Genomic DNA, 21,705 nt, shown 5'->3' on the forward strand with positions numbered 1-21,705 from the left:
AAGGGGATGCAAAGGGGTGCCATCCTCTCAGTTTAATTTATTAACTTGTAAAAAGGCCATCCCTCATTTCCAGTCCTTACCTTTGTAACAACATACCTTTCACATTGGTTTAATTGTGTTTATGGAATAATTCACAGTACTGAGTAATATGCTTCATGATAAATATTTGAATAATGAACTGGAATTTACAGGATTAAGAAGGCCGTGTCATATTCATTACACTTTTACATGTGTAGGCTGTCAAGCTAACTAACTAGGTTAATCCGTAGACTGTATGTACATTTATCTGTTTTATCTTAGCCAGCAGGGCTACTACTTTCCTCCCATCCCCAATTTTATTTTATTTTATTTTATTTTTATTTATTTATTTATTTATTTATTTATTTGCAGTTCATGCACTAGTTGCCATGATCTTGACCATGGCGTTATCACGGTGGCTAGAACCTTTACTGTGGTACTTACATCAAAAATAAAGGTGACATTTAGAGTAAAGCCATACAAGAACCATTTTTGGTTCCCCAAAGAATTTTTTTCGGTCCATGATTCTTTAGACATTTCTGTTGTTGCTACAATAAACTGCATAATCATTTTCCAAAATCATGCTTTCAGGGTTTTTTGGTTCTTGCTATGGCTTCACTGTAAATAACCATTTTTGGTTAAATATTATATAGAAATAAAGGTTCCACCTAGCACTTTAAAGAGTTCTTTTTTGTTTGTCCCTCTGATGGTAGACTTGAAGTTAGACCGTCTTTAGAAATCTGAAAACCATTAACCATTGAAAAAAACCCACATTTTTCCTAAGAGTTTTCTATCAGACATGCCGTAGTAGCTGTGGTATAACCCTGGCTTGCAGACCATAAACAATTTGTGTTACAGAAGGCGAGGTTTTTGCTAATCAGATAGCATGTCCAGTTCAGGGCTAACTATCATAAATCGGCTTAAACCAACACTGAATTTGTCCTGGTCAACAGCGTAATTACTTCTTTTACCAGAAAAGTGGACTAGAGATTTTCACATGTGGCAGATAATTAGCTAGCAACATGACAGCTGCCAGAGTCTGGTCCTCACCACAGCCAAAACACACCATTTATCTTTCTACAGTGAATTTCCCTTTCAGACATGCTGCTTTATCCAGCTATTATGTTTCTAGACGTCTTGGCACTTTTTCAAGAAAGTCATGGGTGAGATTTGGTTTACTCAAGCTTTGCAGAAAATTGCAACACCTGATGCAGATCTAACATGTTCTGAGAAGCGTTTCTGTTTTCTTTTCTGTATTCAGAGTTACCTCATCAGATGTAGAAAACAGCAGCGTTAGAGTAAGTCTCGGATCATTGTCTACTGATTGTTTTGGGGCCTCTTCATTCAGGCATGAGCATTCCTATTCAGCCGGCTGCAACACGCTGCAATAACACACTCAGCATGGAAGTCTCTAAGCGACAGATCACTTACTAGTGAGCATAAACACAAAACCTGTGCGCTGTACCTCAGTGGTCTAGCAATAATTAGACCCTGCTCAGCCCTTCTTGAATGAGCTGAGCCTTCAATAGCTAGCAAAATAGGCTAAACCAGTCGAATTGCTATGAATGAATGGTTCAGGAATAGAGGACTCAGGAAAGCAACACTCAAAATAGACAGTTCTCGCCAAATGATGCAAATGGATTCTGGTGGGTTAAGCTTGCTTTTGTTTCAAAAGGACATGGAGGATTCATTTGTCTTTGACTATTCACAAATGCCTAAAGCAGACACTGGGAGACACGACATAGTGTCTCAGTGAGCAATTTCAACAACGCCAAGACTGCAGAAAAGATTCTTATGATTGTCCAGCATGCTCAACCAGCCATGCAGTGTCAGCAGAGATTTTACAGCCTGTCCTCTAATGCATCATGAAAGGCTTTCAGAGAGCATGCTTTCTAGTGTACACTGTATATAGACTAATGCAAATGCGTAATGCAAAATATATGTACATACAGTCTATTGCGCTTGTGCTTATAATGATTTCTAACACAACAGACACATTTTATGCGTCTATAGCTTTTATTTATGCGGCCTGTAAATCTGCTGTGACGTTAAAAGGAATCAGTTGCTGCAAAGTGCTTTCTGGTAAGAACCTGCAATGAACAGCATTAACCTCCATAATAATCATCAGTGGCAGGATCACAGCAAGCTGAGTAAATCTGACAAGCGAACATACAAAAACACATATGCTTCTCCTGTATTGTGTTCTAATAATTACACCAATCTCTGCATATATCAAATGAGCTAAACAAAACCAATTTTTAATTTTTAACCAATGTTAGTACCTTGTAGACATGATGTTGAAATGCCGCAGGGCACGGTTGTAAAGAGTGTGTTATTTGAGTTACCATAGCCTTCCTGTCAGCTCAAACAAGTCTGACCATGCTCCTCTGACCCTCTCTCATCAACAAGGGGTTTCCACCCACAGAACTGGATGTTTTTTGTTTTTTGCACCATTCTGTGTAAACTCTAGAGATTGTTGTGTGTGAAAATCCCAGGAAATCAGCAGTATCTGAAATACTCATATCAGCCTATCTGGCAACAACAATCATGCCACAGTCAAAGTCACTGGGATCATATTTTTTCACCATTCTGATATTTGAAGCTTTTGACTTGTATCTGCATGATTTTATGCATTGCACTGCTGCCACATGATTGGGTGATTGGATAACTGCATGATCTGAATGAGCAAGTGTACAGGTTTTCACCATAAAGTGGTCAGTAAGTGTAGATTTGTGGCAATTCTACAAAAGTCATGTGTTTCCATTTTAAGCAAAGACTTTCTCAGTATTTCTGTATAAAACTGTGGAATGTTAGCCAGATAGCTAACCGGATGATAGTGTTTAACAAAATACACTATTTGGCCAAAAGTATATGGAAACTTGACCTTCACACCTGTATGTGGTTCTTCCCCAAACTGTTGCCACAAAGTTGGAAACACACAATTGTATAGAATGTCCTTGTATTCTGTAGCATTTCAGTTTCCCTTCACTGGAACTAAGAGGCCCAAACTTTTTCCAGCATGACAACAACCCTGTGCACAAAGCGAGCTACATGAACATATGGTTTGCCAAGGTTGGAGTGGAAGCGCTCGAGTGTCCTGCACAGAGCCCTGACCTCAACCCCACTGAACACTTTTGAGATGAACTGTAACATCGACCTGCACCAGGCCTCCTCATCCGATATCAGAGCCTGATCTCATTAATGCTCTTGTGGCTGAATGAGCACAAATCCCTACAGCCACGCTCCAAAAGAGTGGAGGTTATTATAACAACAAAGGGGGACTAAATCTCAATTGGGATGTTCAACAAACACATATGGGTATGATGGTCAGGTGTCCGCTAACCTTTGGCCATATAATGTAGTTTTGATTACTTATGGTGTATTTTGACTTGGTTTGGCTACTCTTAAAAAAATCATGGAGAATTTGACAATACAATTCGAGACTCAGAAAACCAACCTTTATATATCTGTGACAAATGCAAACTAGTTGCTAGCTATGTTAGCTAATGGCAGTGATTACAAAAATCATGGGTGTTGTGCTGTAGTTTGACAGGTTTGACTACTCTTAGATAAATCACTGTGAATATGATGATGCAGAACGACTTGTCCAGGGGTACTTTAATGTCCTCACAACGTGGCTGTGTGTGTGTGTATGTGTGTGTGTGTCCATGTGTCAAATCTCTAATTATGGCTCACACTTTTGAGTGACTGTTGGTTATTGCCTCAATGAATAATTTATGACTTCCTAAAAGGTTGGCCTATTTTTATCCATTTTTAATTTTCATCAACACTTGTGAAGAAAAATGCTCTTGATCTCGGCTGGTTAAATCAGGTAATTTCATGGCAATTTCATCTGGCAATTCGTGTGTCCATATTATGCAGATTCAAACTTCATAGAGAATAGTTTTAGAGCTAAAAAGAATGGTACAGACCCAAGAGTAAATTCCACTCACACGTTCATTGTAGAGGCAAATGAAAGAGGCTCTGTGGGTGACTTTGCAAAGAAAGAAAGCTCTAAATGAGAAGGTTAATTCTGCTTCAGGTGATATAACAGGGTGAAAACTGAAATGACAAGCGCAGAATGCTATTCTGAAACTCAGTTAATGCTGCCTCAGTGTCTTGATGCTCCAGCCAAGATATTTTTTAAGGAATTCACAAGAGCCTTTCTATCTCGTCTGACACTTGACAAACAGTCTTTTTTTTCAGGGTCTAAAGCCTAGAAGCAGCCCACCCTCTGCGAGTTTGGGGTCTGCCCTCCTCCCTCCTTCTAAGCGAGAAACAAAAAGATGCTTTAATGAAGAAAAGAGAAAGGAGTCCCTGTTAAAAAAAAAACAAAAAAAAAAACTCAAAAACAATTCACTAGGAGCCATACTTGAACAAGTGATACCAGGAGTAGTGTAAACACCAAGAGGGGAGATGAGGAACGTAAAATACTGAAATAGCACACAAGTTTGCAAGCGTCCATGAGAGACTGTGCTTACTGCTGGGGTTTTGTACTCAAGAACAAAAAACGGGAGACAGTGAAATAGAAATAAAGAAAGAACAAGATGATGAGAGGCAAATCAGACAAGGCTGGGGGTTTGAGCAGCTCCCCAGGGTGTCAAAGACGGAGAGGAGCAGTTCGAGACAAGTTCACCCCCCGTGGAGCCTTTCCACACTGTACCTACCCCAGAAATGGAACCATCCAAATGTGTGGAAGGGAGAAGGGCGTGGTTGCTGGAGTAAATCTTTGTGTACACCCCACCCCTCTGCTCGGCTCCTACGCTCCCTCTGTTACGGCTCATATGGCTGAGGCAGATTATTGCTCTCAAACGGCCCATTGTCGTGGCTGTGATGGTATAATCTGGTTGAAGTCTGGGAGAGGGAAACCTGCTGATGCAGTGGTATGGGTGGAAGGTTTGAATGAAAGATTATGTTGATTATGATGGAACAAACCATTTTTGCATCCAAAATCACCCGTAAGCTACTGGCAATTAGACAAAATGTTGCAGGAAATTTCTGTTATGATCCTTTTCTGTTATGAACCGTTTAATGTTTCTGTTAAATGTCTTTTTAAAATAAAACAAAAGGGATTCAACAAAAAAAACAAAGGGAAAAAAAAACATTTTCCTATTCAAAACATTATCAGTACTTCCGTAAAAAAAAAAACAGCTCAGTTTTTAATTATGTGTATAAATACGTAAGATGGCTGCCGCAAGTATCCTATGTTCAATCAGTGAGTCAGTTAGTCAGGTCCGAAAGCATTTACGTCACACATGCTCATGGTTCAATCGCAGTGTAAACAGTGGTGGCAGTATAGTGAGAAGAGTTTTAAGTATTTTTAAATATTGGGTATTATATGATTGTTAGTGTTTCACTGTAAATAAAAATCTACCATAAAGTCATGCCAATATACTGACTCTCCTAAATCTAAGGGTGTAGGTTTTGATTTGAGGCACAGCTCATGACAGCAATCACAATGACAGCAGACATTGTTAAAGAGAAACGAACAGCACTTGTGTGTTAAAGTTTAAGATGTTTAACATCTCCAACACTGGACATTTATGCATCCCAGAACAGTAGTAATGAAATCATTAAATCTTTTAAAGGTCACTATGGATGTGTCAAATCTGACATGTCCTCTAGTGGATATTGCTTTTAATCCACTAAGTGTGCAGAAAGTACACAGGTAAAGATGCGAACAATGCCACTTTCCACTGCATTGCCACTTTCCACTGCACGCATGTAACTGGAGAGCTAATTATTGATTATTAATTAATTACTTATTTATTGTTAGTAATCGACAAACTCGTGGTTTTTATTGTAATTTTTCATTTTGACATTTTATCAATGTTACAGTTGGACGCTGTTAATTAAATCACTGAAGCGATGATGATGCAAATCAAGACTGAGATACTGAAATCCGACTTGGATGTACTTGTAACAAATGCAAATGAGTTTACAAGCAATTAGCTAGCCGACTAGTTAGCTAGCTATTAGAGATGGCAGGAGCACATGAGGGTATTTCCATGTTGCGTATTGTGAATATTCATAGATCCTGGCATGGTTTAAAGTGTAGAGAAGTTTCTATGGCATTTTTAGCAGTTTCCAGATGATGTTTTGGTGAGCCTGTGCCCACTGTAGCCTCCTGTTCTTGGCTGACAGGAGTGGATCTTGATGTGGTATTTTGCTGTTGTAGCCTATCCATCACAAGGTTTGATGTTTTGTGCATTCTGAGATGCTTTTCTGATCACCACAGTTGTAAAGAGTGATTATTTGAATAACTGTAGCCTTTCCGTCAGCTTTAATCAGCCAGGCTATTTTTCTCTGATCTCTCTCCACTCATACTGGATCTTTTTTTGTACCATTCTGTGTAAAAAAAAAAATAATAATAAAAAAACTCTAGAGACTGTTGTTTGTGAAAATTGCAGGAGATCAGCAGTTTCTTAAATACCCCAACCAACCCATCTGGCACCAACAACCATGCCATGGTTAAAGTCACTGAGAACACATTTTTTTCCGCATTCTGATGTTTGATGTGAACCACAGCTCTTGACCTGTATCTGTGTGATTTTATGTATTTCGGTGACACATGATTGACTGATTGGATAATTGCATGAATGGGCAGGTGTACAGGCATTCCTATTAAAGTGGTCAATGAGTGTATATGAAAAAGCTTGTGAATAAGTCTTTTTTTATTTATGTTAATTTAATGCTTGGAAATAATAATATTATAATTGATTTGTAGATTAAACAGCAGTATTTATATATGAAGTACTACAAAAAAAATGTATTTTACAAAAAATGTTTTTTACTCCTTAAATAGTAGTAAAATAGTCCGTAAATACTCCTTAAAAAAGCAAAGCAGTCAGCTTTTCTGCAGAATGCAATTTTCCACGGTCGAAACCCAGAGTATATTTTCACAATGTGAGTAATGTTCAGCGAATCAGCACTACGTTCAGAGATTAACAGAGACAATAGACTCAAATATGCACACTGCTTTGTGTCAGCCACATTTAAGTTATTCATGATTATAGTTTTTTTTAAGGCAAATATGTTCAAACCCCCATCCAAAAACACAAAACTGCTATCTGCATTGCAAAAAAGCAGCAGATAACAAGCACAGGGAGAGATGTGACAAAAAAGAGGAATGATTTCCTGTGTTAGGATGCCAAAAGTCAAGAAAAGACATAAAAGATATGGAGAAGGAAAAGGGTGGAAGAAGGGAGTGTGGCATAAGAGACAGAGGAAAGAAGTAGCAAGGAAAGGAGGGAGGGAGGGAGGGAGGCTTTCCCACAGAGACGTCATGTTTGTGCTGCTTCCTTCTCGCTCTATCTCATTCACTCAGTCACACGCTCACACTCATACAGCGTGCTGCACACACACACACACACACACACACACACTCTCCACTGGTGAGCATTCGACCAGCATTCTGCTTTCCCTCTCTCTCTCTAACACATATTCCCACTTTGTCACACATATCCAATCACACAGCCTGGTTCAGAGCCACATGAAGTGGTGTTGCATGAGGAGGAGAAAGTAAATGTTAGAGAACAAAGAGACAGGAAAGTGAGGGATGGAATACAGAAGGAAGACGTAAATCTAGACACAAGAGACTCCGACTCTGCAATTACGAAGAGGCTACAGCGGGGACATACCTCACGTCTGAGAACACTCAGGTACGCTCTCTCTCATTTCACCTCAACATGTCACACTCTAATTCCTCCAACATGACATCTCTTAACCCTTATGCAGGTCATTTATGGTTTTTTTAGGCACTTTGACCTTATTTCTTGCTCTCTTTTATCTCATGTGAAGTGAATTGTTAGTTGTTAGACATGGTTAGGATTCACTTTTAGAAGTGCTTCATACCAAAGGCAGCATTTTGGATCCAGCTGTGGAAAATTTAATTTAAAAAAAAAAAAAAAACAGGTGTAAATGAAATTGTGTGTATTTTTTTCTGTACTGGAGGCTTGCGAGATCAGGATTTGAAGTAGATTAAGTAGCATGTGTTTTAAGGAGATAAATAAAACATATTTCTTAGAGAAATTCTTAAAAAATATTTCTTAATTCTGGACTTTGTAATGTCTGAGCCAAAATCATTAAAATTCAGATTTGCTTTTTCAGGAAGTTTGGAAGTTTTAATCATTTTGAAAGTGAGGACAAATAAAAAAAGACACACTCAGTATGAAAGTGATTACTGTACATGTTACCCTTCAGAGTGTGTCTGCCAAATTAGCAACTCAAGAGTGTCAGTAATAAATATCTCTAGTCTTTAAGTAAAAAAAAAGAAAAAAATGGGAAATATACTGTAAGTGTGTAGACTTATGAAAACTGCATTACGTATGATTATAGCTAACAACAAATTTGGCAAGTACAAGGCTGAGCTGTAACATGTCATATTGCTATATTTTAAAAATGATTAGAAATGATAATTTCTATAATGTTAGTCATCAACATTAAATATTATAGACCTGAAAATGAAAAATCTCTTATAAACACATTTTTTAAAAAATATTTCAGGTAATACTTGTATTATTTTTTACTCTTGAAATTCTTACACATTGGCAACTCTTTTACTTTTTTAGAGAAAGACAAATCATATGACCCGCAATTTTAGGATCTAATCTAAAGAATCTGATTTAAAAAAAAAATTAATGAATGAAAGCATTCATTTATTCTTTCTCATAACATTCTTACACAATGTGCCAAGTTAAGAAGAGTGCAAAAGTTTGCATCCCCCATGCTTTTTTTAATGAAATAAATGAAAATTCTATTTCTGTTTTTACAGTACTTCTACAAATAAAGTGAATTAAAACGCAATTTTATTGTGTAACAAGACAAGAATCCCAACCAAAAAGAAAAAAACAACAAAAATAGTATCCTATAAGCATCCTAGTTTTTGTTAACGATGTTACTGTGTCACCTGATGATGTCTAAAGGAAGGCTTTTGGATAAAGTTTTTTTTAAATTATTATTATTTATCATTAGTTGTTTGTTTAGTTATTTAGTCATTGCTCAGTAACTTACCCACATGTCGGTTTTGCAGAGAAATTGGGGGAGGAATTGGGATGGGTGGGAGGGTTGAAGACGGGGGCTACATGTGGAAATATACCTGTCTGTGTCTGATTTGTCTATTGTAATATTCTGTCCTCACAAAATCCAAAAATGAAGATTATGGGGGAAAAAAACCCCAAACAAAACAAAAGTAAAAAGCATGACCATCTGAGTCTCCAGAACTGATTTAGAGGAGGAACTGTATCATATGATAGAAATGTAAATGTCATATAAATATCATTCGACTGTAAACATGACATAAAATGCTCTCGGATTACACAGAGAACTTGACAGATGAAATGTCCAAGGAATCTAAAGTTCCTCGAATCAGAAATATATTTTGCTAATGTATAGTGTGTTCGCTGTGATGTAGCTCCTAGACTTTGATTTTTGCAGTTTATCTGCTTTCTACTCTTCTATTGATAACAGATGAACAGTTGGATTGAATTACCAGAATCAGGTCAGTTTAAAGGGAGAGAGAGAGAGAGAGAGAGAGGGAGGTAAATTCCTCACTCAACCATACTGTCAGGTTCCAGTTTTATCTGTGTGCCTCAGAGTACATGAGTGAACAGGAAAACAGAGACTCAGACATGGCTGTTTTTTTTTTTCTGGGTCATCGACTTCTTTCAGGGTCACTTCAGTGCTGTGACGCATTATAGGGCGTCAGTGTACTTTGAGGCTTTAATAAGAGGGAGACGTAAATAATAAATATCATAATTTATGAGCAGGGAAGTGCTGTAGGAGTGCAACAAATTATATTTACTTACCCAGAAAAAGAGAGAGAGAGAGAGAGAGAGAGAGAGTTTGTCTGAGTCGGATGTAAATTGTTGGTTCAGAGAGCCATAGCAGGAGAGGCTCATTAAGAACCAGCACACAGTGTTGGGATTAACTGAGTCACCCGACACTCAGCCATCGGTCTGAGGATTTATGTGTTGCATTACTGAACTTTTTCTGGACCTGTCTGATTTAAACACCACCTACTTACAGGGAAAGACAAGTTAAAATAACCTGCTGATGTGCAGTAATGATTTTTTATGTATTGAAGGTGAATTGTTAAAGTGCAATGCATTACAGGCATTAAAGAAGTGCACTACCTTCACATTTAATATTTACTGAACTTCTATAACTTGTATACTTTTGAGGCAGAGACTTGTCAAACTAAAACGATAGTGAGGCACTGTAGTGTGTAATTTATGACAGTATATTATTTCCTGGATCTAAAAATCTAAACATTATGTTCCTGTATAAGTTATTTAAACTTATGTAACTATTTTTAAAAACAATCTAAAGTCATAATATAATAATTATCAGTAATGATTTAAAGAAGCAGTTTGTATTTTTTTAGCGCCCTCTGCTGTCTGCAAGGCTAATTGTAGTGGAAATATTCAGAAACCATAACAACTGCCACACCCTTTTTTTTTTTTTTTTTTTTTTTTAATGCTTTATAAGGTGCTTTTTAAGGAAAATGAGCAGAACTGAACAGCTCCTTTTCTGCAAAAAGGCAACAGAAGTCTAGAATGAACAAACTAGAGAGATATACCTAATGCCAGTAATGCAAATCATTTCTAAGTGTGCTTTCTGAACCCTGGTGGCCAGCAAACACACACAGATGCGGATTAAGTCAACCGCGAGTCTGAGAGTGTCTGAGCTAGTCTGAACTTCGACTGTGGTGAGAAAATGATTCAACCCTAAAACCGAACAACTACAGGAAGTGAACACACAATGCCATGTATTTTGTGTTGCAGCATTATTTTTGTAGATGAGAGCTGCTAATCTGAGCCACAAGGCACACACTGAGCCAAAGCACAGAGCTGTAGCACTGCAGAAATGCCATTGTTGTGGATAATTGAACTGACAAAAAAGAGATAACTGAGTGTGATGCATACAAAATGTTTTAAACTAGTTATATAATTATCTAATCATTTATTCCACCGCCTCTGTGTTCTCCATGCTCGGATGATTTTTGTGAGTTCTATGCACACTTTACAGCACATTTTCAGCCCTACATGCCCTTCAGCCATCTTTTTTTTTCCTGTTCATTTACATATTTGCTGTGAGAAATCAAACCAAAACAAAAAGAGAATGAACCAAACGTATAAATCTGGCTCTGATTTGGACTTGGCAAATAAGTGTGAAAGGTTAGGTATATTTGAAATTCTATGATTATTAAAAGTCTAGAGACAGTTTTAAAAACAGCAGATGAACAGCCTAATGTTGAAATCTGACAAGAAGTAATAAAGATGAAAATCTTTAATATTTCTTGTGAGATTTGAACATTAGTTTTTACATGTTGCATTATTTTTCTGCCATAATGAAGTAATTAGAGTGGGAAAACATACAAATTAATTATCAGTTAACATAGAATGCATAATGACCTTGAGTTAATGTGTCTCCCAAATGTAATTAAGCTGATCTAAATGAGAAAAGCATTCAATCCATCAACCTGTATTCAGTATTTGTTGAAATAAGACAGTGCTTGAAAGCCACGTACATAAACATCCAACAACTTTATTTTTTCCATCAACTTTTTTTTACATTAACAAGGGCACACACACCTGAAGCTGTTGGGGAGCTGGAGCGCGCAGATATCCCACTGACTGACAGATGGACTGACCTGGTGTTCCTCCCTGGCTTTGACTAGACACTGAACATGAACATACTGTAGTATGATGAGAATGATCCATATGTTTCAGAACAGCACCACAGACTGCTCTGTTTCATTTGTCTAGCTCACTCTGCTCATTTTTTGAGCTAAATTAGAGCAGATGGAGCAGGGCCATGGCACTGAGCATTGACTGAATTGGACCTTCTGTCTGACCTTGGTGAGCAACAAGAAGGCATCTTGTTGAGGTTTCTGCTTGTCGCAGTTGTATGAGCACATTCCCTCATTAGCTGTACACTACCGAGCTCGAGGACTGAAAGGGGGTGGGGGAGGCGACAGAAAGCCATTTCAGAGCCATAAACTCTCAGTCGCAATCATGACCCCTGCTATGAGCTTAATGTCCCGACACAGCTCTTCTGATGGTGAAGTGAGAAGCTTCGGGGTGTGCATAGCTGAGGGAGGCACGGCGGTCATTACGCTCATTGTTGTGCTATTTCTGAAAAACTTTGGCCTCAGAAAATTAACAAATGTTTGGAAAAAGGGAAATATAAGTCTAAAGAAACCAAAAAAAAGGAAATTGCTTTAGGATCATACTGTGTGGTTGGATAGAACGTGTATGTGTGCATTTGATACCAAGAGCGTGCATGCGTGTGTGTGTGTGTGTGTGTGTGTGTGTGTGTGTGTGTGTGGATGCTAGAGAGAGATAGATTTAAGTTGTTTTTTGGGTCATTAGAGCTGAAAGTGGCCAGTTGCATCCAAATAGGAGCACAGTGAGAGGCAAACTAGCAAAACAGCACAGTACAGAGCTATAGGACAGCTGTAAACCTCAGGCTTCAACATTATACAATACGATTTTACAATTTGTAAGGCAATGATTCGCTGTTTGGTGATTCCACTGAAACTGCTTTGGTACGATATGTTTTTTAGTAGCCTCCGATCGATATGTGACCAACTTCATTCAGAATCTAGGGTAGGCCTGCTGTTAAATCATGAATGATGATGGCCTACTTTTTTTAAATACTGGCGTTACAGGCACTTTGCTAACCTATTAAATTAATTACACATCAGTTGATTAATTGATTTATAATCCTTGCCTTAATTCTTTTCCATACTTACCTTTTAATGATGTACATTAAAAACGCCCCATCATTACACCCCTGCAACTGGGCTTAAAGGAATACTCTAATGTTTTCTTTTTAAAACCAATCCATGTGATTAACCCCTGATAAGAATTTTGACACAATTCGCAGTAATGAGAAAGACCAGGAAACCTGTTTACTCAGAAGTAAATTATAATGAAGCTTTATGGGCAGCAGTTAAACTCTTTCAGTGAAAAATGTCTAAAACACTTTACTGCATTCTTCAGTCTAAGATATTTATAAAATAAACTAAATCTGTGTGGTTTGTCCTTTCAGAGATGTTTTTTAAATCTGTCTCCACCCCTGTGTTTGGAGCATAATAATGACTTTTTTAACAATATATAAAGTCATATATTATGACCTGTTAAAGCCACTCCCAAGAGAGGGAGGAGAAAAGGAGAAACAAAAAGATAAAATAAAAATAAAAATCTCGTGCATATGTACATCAGCAAATGAAAAACAAAACAAAAAAACTTTGACAGCAAAACAGAGACAAATTTTTGATGAAAAATTTTGACGAAATTCGACAACTGACCTTTGACTTGCGTAGTTGTGAGTTTTCGAGTCAACTGCTTTTCTGTTCTTTTCTCAGTGCAGAAAAACATCAAAGGTCTTGTATAGATGTGGTACGTAAAGATAAACTCGTAAAACATTGGAGTGTTACACAACACCGAGCAGCACAGCATGGCCCAAGCTTATACAGCACAATCTGACATGACACAGAATGACACAACCGAGTGCATCACAAAACCACACAACGCAGCTCAGCGTGACATAGCACAACACAGCAGGAGTACACAAAACCATAGCAGCACATCACAACAGCGTAATAGCCTCCTGTTCTCCCTCCCGACTCCCACAGATCAGACCTCAGTGGCAGAACAACCACACAAACGTTAACACAACTTCTGTTATCTTGTTTAAACAAAACACATGGACAGACGATATGGTTCCGCGCTACAGTTTGGGTTTTGTATCCATTTTGATTGTATGCGAGCGAGAGACAAAGACAGAAAGGGAGTGAGAGGGAGTACATAGGCCAGTATGCATACTTTTGTCTTGCTTTGTTCTTGTTCTACACTAGTGGGTCTACTCCCTTATGCTGCAAAATCACACACTTTTAACAACCCCAAACTGCTGAGTGTGAAAGCTGTTCTCGAACCTGACTGTGGTCCAGGGAGCCAATTTGCGCCACTTTTTGAAAACAGTATGTTGTTGACTTGAAGTGAATCCGGGTGCGACCACACTGTGCGAAGGTTTTGAATAAGTTTGAACTTATTTTCTTTTTCAGGTTTTACGTTGGCAGTCTAAAATTTTTATTGTGTAGATAAGAACTTTCAACAAAAAAGCTGTAGCATAACTGTGATTTAGTTTCGAGCAAGATGTGAGTGTGAATACATGAAAAAATAAACATTAATATGAACAATAACTAAGGAATAAAACAGTTGGGGGTGTGCTGTTATAGGAAAATTATCAACAACAGAGTGGTGTAATGTGGCATACGTGATGTGGAGTTACTCTTACCACCCCAAAAGTTCATTATTTTTATAACACTACATTCCAAAATGTTTTATTCCTCTCATACAGTTTGCCAATGCTAACTATTTTTAAAATAATGACCATCACATCATACTTTTAACTGTTTATAGTTACATTTTATGTGGTAAAAAGCGTGCAAAATTCTATTATTATAGATTATAATTATTATAAGCCATTATTCCCTCACCGGCCTCTCTTTTTTCTCTCTCTTTTGAAGTTCATAAGCCAAAAAAATTGGAACTTGTAACATTACCACAAACTTCTCTGTCCTGAAGTCTCTCCTATGGTGGAAAACTTACAGTTCTACCACTGATTGCTACGAATGCTGACACTGGAGACTCCTTCCAAAAATCTCCACACAGAAAACATAATCATTTCAATGATTATGCATTTTATTTGTTTAAATTATGTGTACCATACAAGACCCTGTGAATTAGTGGTCACTACAGAAATGATAAAGTATTAGAACAAGCTCATTAACATAGACCCGTGAGTTGTCTTGTAGCCGAAACTACCGTCAAAGCCGCTGTTATAAAAAATTAATCCACACTTTCGTAACCAATCAGATGACAATGACAATGAATCAAACCTGGGTGCAATCCTCAAGTGTAAAAGTGTAAAAATGCCCCAAGTCAGACAGTTTTACAGAAGTATAGAGATGACAAACTGGTTGCAGCACTGGTATAGAACCATTTATAAATTACAACCATAAAACTTGACAGGTTGAATGTTCCAAGAACCAAAAGTTCAAGTTCTTAGAAATGTGATGTTCAGAAAACATTCTGATAACCTCAAATTGTTAGCTGCCTTGGAGGTTCTATGTAGAACACTACATAGAGGGTTTCCATTTTACAAAAGGTTCCATGAGGAACTGTTTAAGAAAGAAGCATTCAAAGAACCCCTTAAGAGTTGAAGAGTACAGGAAAATGAAGCAGAGATGCGCCAAACAAGAAAGTTAACAAGAAAAAGAGAACAGTTAACAAAAAAAGAAAATAACAGGAAATAGAAAATGACAACCACCAAGATTTTGGAGAACCAAAATTTGTGTTTTTTATGATGTCTAGTGATGAAGGAGATTTGAGGACTTATCTATAGAAAGGACCTGGCATAGAAAACGCAGAGACACAAAAGGAGCTAAAAAGTGGAACCAAACAAATTACCTCAAGATGGCAAAGTTGCCGAGAGACTCACAGATGCAAGAACGCAAACACACAAACACACGCGTGCACACACACACACACACACACACACACAACACACACAATGCCTGGCATCTGCTCCCAGTTTGACAGCACTATTCATCCATCTTCTAGACAACTCTCTCCCTGCAACACTAATTGGCATTGCAAGACGAGACTGGGAAATGCTTTTTTGGCACCAACCGTTTCTCACCCTCCAACTGTTCGCTTCATCGAACCATTTTCACCGCTATCTGTTTATTTTCTGAGTTAGCCGTCAAAGCCCATCAGCAGGACGTGATCTGTAGCTAGCAGCAGTAGACACAAATCAGTCTATTGTGTTTGGTGATATCAGGATTATTGATTGAAGTCGCATCTACTCTGTGACCCAAAGTAATTCTGCAGTTTTGCATCCCGGGTTCTACACATCTGTTTTTCCAGAAGACATATTGTTACTCTGTATATCTAATTCAACATCAGTGTCTCAATCCATCAAGGGTAATCAAATCTTCCTAACTAAACCACACTGTCCATACTGATGAAACCAAAAAGGACATCCTATCTTATAAAAACATGGACATATTGTGATGTGCTTTCATGCGTGTGTTTAGCACTGAACTGTCAGACTGTTCCATTATCGTCACCATGGGCTTCATTTGGCTGTAACAAGGCACCAACTGTGGCATCAGCTGTGGATATGGTGTTCAGAGGAGATCTACATGTGTCTTCTGTCTCTTTCCCTGAGGAAAACGACCTCAGCTGAGCGACTTCTAATGAACGCTCGTTAAAAGAAGACACATACTGAACACCTCATGGAATGATAAGAGAAACGGTAGAAATGTGCTTTGATGGTTTACTTCTTATTCTACGTGGTGTTTAGCTGAGCCATGCTGGTGTTTATGGTGCAGCTGGTGCTGGTACCTCTGCTTTGTTTATTGTTTATTGTAAGCATTTTTGTTATTTCTGCCTCGTTTATCGTTTAGTGTGAGTATTTTTGTTACTTGTTGTTCTTGTTTCTTTTTGTTACACCTTGTTCTTTATTGTTTAGAGAGTGTTATTGTTCTTCCGCCTTGTTTGTTTAATGTGAGTATCATTCTTCTTCTGCCTTGTTTGTTTAGTGTGAGTACTTTTGTTCTTCCGCCTTGTTTGTTTAGTGTGAGTATTTTTGTTCTTACTCTGTGTTTGTTCAGTGTGAGTATTTTTGTTCTTCCTCCAGGTTTGTTTAATGTGCATATTTTTGTTCTTCCACCTTGTTTGTTTAGTTTGAGTATTTTTGTTCTTCGTCCATGTTTGTTTATTGTGAGTTACCTATTGTTACCTATGCCTCGTTTTTTGTTTAGTGTATTTTTGTTACTTCTTCCTTGTTCTTTATTGTTTAGAGAGTATTATTGGTACTTCCACATTGTTTGTTTAGTGTGAGTATTTTTGTTCTTCTGCCTTGTTTATTGTTTAGTGTATTTTGTTCTTCCACCTTGTTTGTTGAGTGTGAGTATTTTTGTTCTTCTGCCTTGTTTACTATTTAGTGTGAGTATTTTTTTGTTACTTATGCCTCATTTATCATTTATTATAAGTATTTTTGTTGCTTCTGCCTCATTTATCGTTTAGTGAATATTTTTGGTGCATCTGCCTTGTTTATCCGTTAGAGCGAGTATTTTTGTTACATCTGACTCATTTATCATTTAGAGTCAGTATTATTGTTATTCCCACCCCGGTTTTGTTACTCAGATCAGATATGTTAAAATATAGGAGGTTCTGGGCCATGGATGTTAATATCAATTGAGCGATTCACAGGACACATGTGGTTAACCAAGGCGAGACAGGTTGGAACATAATGGAACAACACACTGGAACATCATTTTATAAAGTCAAACCCAGTGTTTTATTGTCGCACAATAGTTGATACTGATGTTAAAGAGAACAGGTATCAGAGTTTAATAATGAAGAGATGGACTCTGGATAGACTTTGCTGTGATTTTACAAGCAGATGTTGTCTCTTGTGTTGGAAAAATGTATTTGAACCCTGACATATGTAGTCGTTTTTGCACTCGTATCACTAGGATCCAGGCACCGGTATAGCAACAAGTTCTAATGTCACTTCTGTCCTATCTGCCACATTTTCATATCCAAACATGCAGCTATTCCCTAAAGGAAAGTATACAACCGGTCATCCGTCACGCCACGCTGACCTTACAGAAGCACTGAGGCTCCCGGGCTCAGTGGTGTTTGGTCATATTTACCAGTTCCATCTAACCTCCATCTGCCATTCTCGCATCTTTACCCACCACCCCTACTGTGAGACAGATTACCTGCGGCACGGACCCTCACTCCCATCCAGAATATATTGATGTTGCTATCACAGCGCCATACAGTTGACCCATCCTAATGCACACACTGTTCTGTTACTTACACACATACACACACACAAAATTCAAAGATATCTCTTGCACCCAAACACAGAGAAAGAGAGAGAGAGAGAGAGAGAGAGAGAGAGTGAGAGTGAGAGAGGGAGAGAATACAAAACACAAGCAACCTACAAACCACAGATTAAATCCTTCTCCCCTCTGTAGCTGCAGTCTGACAGCTTTCAGATCTTCGGCTGTCAGTTATCCTAATGCTGGGTGAAATATGTGACGGTATCACGGATTATGACAGGAACTGTTTTCATTTCAGAAGTTATTAAATCTAATACAGAAATCTGACTCAGTTGCTAGACTATATGGCCAAAAGTTTGTGGACACCCGACCATCACAGCTATATGTGGTTCTTTCCCAAACTGTTGCCACAAAGTTGGAAGCACACGGTTGTATAGAATGTCTTTGTATGCTGTAACATTAAGAACTTCCCTTCCCTTCACTGGAACTAAGAGGCCCAAAGATGTTCCAGCATGGCAAAGCCCCTGTGCACAAAGCAAGTGTGGGTGTGATGCTCAGGTGTCCACAAACTTTTGGCCATATAGTGTACTTATTTAAAAATACATTCATTAAAACTGAGACAAATTGAGGAAATCCTTGTATAAAGTTAAAATGTACCCAAGTATAAAGTTCTCCTAGAATGTTTTTTGTGACACCATGTATTTCATTTAATTAATAACTAACAGGACAAGCCCCACTGACCATCAGAATTTCATCAGCTATTATCCAAGAATATATTATCATTTAAAATGTTTTTTTTCTGTCTGAGAAATCATTGTATGATATTTAGAATATATCTGCATATAATGTTTTCATTAAAATCATTTAACACTAAAATACGGTGTTAAATTGTCCTCTATGTTTTCCTTTTAAGGGCAAAAGTTTGGTTTTTAACTGGAAAAATGTACCTTTTACTTTACGATTTTCCCCCCCAAAAAAAACAAAAACAAAAAAAAAAAGCAGGAAAACAATTTAAAATAAAAAGGGAATAGCTTGCAAAGATGTTGATGATTTGAAAAAGGCAGTATGTAACGTTTGGAAAATTTGTAACAAATACATCATATACAAGTAATAAGAGAATATTTATAAGACATTCATAGGGACATTCTGATATAATCCAGTGTTTTTCAGTATTAATATCTTTTACTAGAGATGGCACGATACCTCTTTTCTTTTGCAACAATGATACCAATACTGAAACCTTAAGTATCAGCCGATATCGATACCCATCCAATTTTTTTTTTTCTTTAAAATCTGTTAAGCTTTGAAATGATCATTTTTGGATTTTTTAAGTACTTCACTTAACAAAATACATAGCTAAAAACATGGCTTATCCTCGCCACTTACATGGTGAATATAATAAGTATAATACAGTATATTGTCAAATATGATAAAATCACAAAAACAAAAAATACAACTACAAAAATACAATCTCTTTATACAGAAACATTTTCAGTTCCAAAAAAAAACCGAAAACATTTTCAGTTCCAAACAAACAATCCAATTCCAATCTTGTCCATTTGTTACAGGATTGGATTGAATTTTTTTCTCTGATATCCAGGCTACTATTTGTTGCCGGTGTCAGCACGATACTGATCCTGGATATTGGATTGGTGCCATCTCTAATCTTTACATACACTATTTGATCATTTTTGTGATAATAAAGTAATGTCATTTAATGTGTAACCTAACACACTAATTGCTCTAAATTTGATTTCGTCTTCATTTTGCCCCAAGAGGAGGCAGACATTTGCACTCAGCTTTATGTATCATTCTTACAAAATGGTTCTTGGTACAAGACACACATTTTTAGAGCAAACGGTAATCATGTGATTGACACACGGTAATCACTATGAGGTAGAGGAAATGATGAAGTTGGTACAAAAAGCAAGAAAGAAATCAGATCACAGGCTAGAGCACGGTTTCTGTCTTTGGGGTTCGGGGTGGTGTAGCATTTGTGTGATTGTGATTCAAATAACACATTTAAAATGTGACTTTGCACATACTGTATGTGAAAGATTACAGAATTAGTTATTTGAAATAATTGTTAAATGTCACATGATTAAAACTTAACTTCTCCTTTGTATGAATGCAATTCTCATTATGTCTTAAGGGTACGCTGACTTCTGCACACAGCACTGTGCTCTATCGCTATTACTTTCATTAAAATAATAACAAGGTTTTTAAATTAAATTAGTGAACAATAATATAACATTGTTTACAAATATCATTTTAAATATAGCTTGTACTTGAATTAGGTGAATGAGCAGGCTGAAAGAGTAAAGCTGGAAAAACAAAAACTGGAACCCCTGGTGTGATGACAGAGAGGCGGAGTAACATTTTATCTTCTGTCTCCTTCTTTGTCTACTAGAGTACTGAATTATTTGTCTGTCACTTTCCAAATCCGTCTCTGTCTTCTCGCTGTCTCTCTCAACTGAATCAGCGCGTACAGTAGTGTGAAAACTGAGCAAGTGATAACAGACGGACATGTGTGCAACATGCAGGAAGCTTCAGCGGCACTGCTGCCATACTCAACAACTCCATTAATTAGAGCATACCCCCAACACTCTCTCACCCACACACACACACACACACACACACACACACACCATCCCCTGGCACCAGATACCCAGCCAACCCAGAGTTACCCCTCCCCCAGCCTAAACACACAGAGAACCCACCAAAGCGCACGCACACACACACACACACACAGCCAAATTTCTCATTACTGATGCAAGAAACGTGCAAAGGGGACTTCTGAGTGTTTGATGCGATTGACCCAGATCTTCAAGCGTGAGTGAATGAATGAGAGAGAGAGAGATAGAGAAAATGGAGAGAGCATCTGACAGAGTGGGATTGATAAAGGGAGTGAGAGATGGCATAGGGCGGATAGTGAGGAGCTTCATAAAGAGAGTAATTTGAAACACAGCTGGGTGTCTGTGTGCAAAAGGCTATGTAGATTCGGTGCGGGTCAGCGTCTCGAGCATACACTCCGACAGGCCTTTCATAGGCTCCAAAGGAGAAGAGAGTCTTATCTACAGAGTACCCCCTTCTCTTCCGCTCTTACCTCTTCCCTTTTCTCTTCCACTATCTCCCTCTTTCTGTCCTCCCCCTGCCTTCTCTCCATCTCTAAGGTCCCACATATGCACTATAATCCTCCTTTTATTGTGTGAGTAGAAGAGAACTTGGCCTTAAAATGTCTTGGAGGCTTACTGGAAACACCAAAGGCACCACCAACAGCACCTTAACTGCTTGTGTAGGCATGTTTTTTTACAGCTTGGTGGATAGGATAGGAATATCTGAGAGTTTTGACCTTGTAGGGACATTTAGCTAATCCACCTAAGTAAAAATTCTGTAGCTTTTATTTTAGCTTTTTAAAAAAAAAGAGCCAAAAGGTTTACTATTGGTTATTAAGGTTAAGATTAGGGTGACGTTTATGTCAATGGAAGGTCCTTACAAGAATAGTAAGACAAACTTGTATGTATGTATGTGTGTGTGTGTGTGTGTGTGTGTGTGTGTGTGTGTGTGTGTGTGTGTGAGTGAGTGAGTGTGCATGTGTGCGCACTATGTTCCTGCCCTCTGGGCAGATAAAGAGGCTTTATCATGTGAGCCACTTTATATTTAATCCACAATTACCTTCCATTACAACCCCTATCAGTGCAACCGTGTTTGGCGCAGACATTTTCAAACTCCTCAGCTTTTAAATCTGAGCTTTTTACGCCACCAACACAAAATTATTTATCCATTACAAAACACATTTCCGTTAGTCCTTCCTAGGC

At 37.9% G+C, this 21,705-nt stretch overlaps 1 protein-coding gene across 2 annotated transcripts in view; it reads left to right on the forward strand.

The window, feature by feature from the left end:
- Window positions 1-21,705, forward strand: part of hs3st1l2 (heparan sulfate (glucosamine) 3-O-sulfotransferase 1-like 2) — a 48,332-nt gene that overhangs the window by 14,804 nt on the left and 11,823 nt on the right. The window contains exon 1 of one of the 2 annotated variants that reach the window (XM_026931033.3): window positions 7,355-7,679. The exons of the other annotated variant lie outside the window; for it this stretch is intronic. The gene's annotated coding sequence lies outside the window, so the exon portion shown is untranslated. Of the gene's footprint in view, window positions 1-7,354; window positions 7,680-21,705 lie in introns of those variants that run through there. 2 annotated transcript variants of the gene reach the window in all.

This window comes from Pangasianodon hypophthalmus, chromosome 24 (genome assembly GCF_027358585.1).
Source record: "Pangasianodon hypophthalmus isolate fPanHyp1 chromosome 24, fPanHyp1.pri, whole genome shotgun sequence".
Lineage (NCBI taxonomy): Eukaryota > Metazoa > Chordata > Actinopteri > Siluriformes > Pangasiidae > Pangasianodon > Pangasianodon hypophthalmus.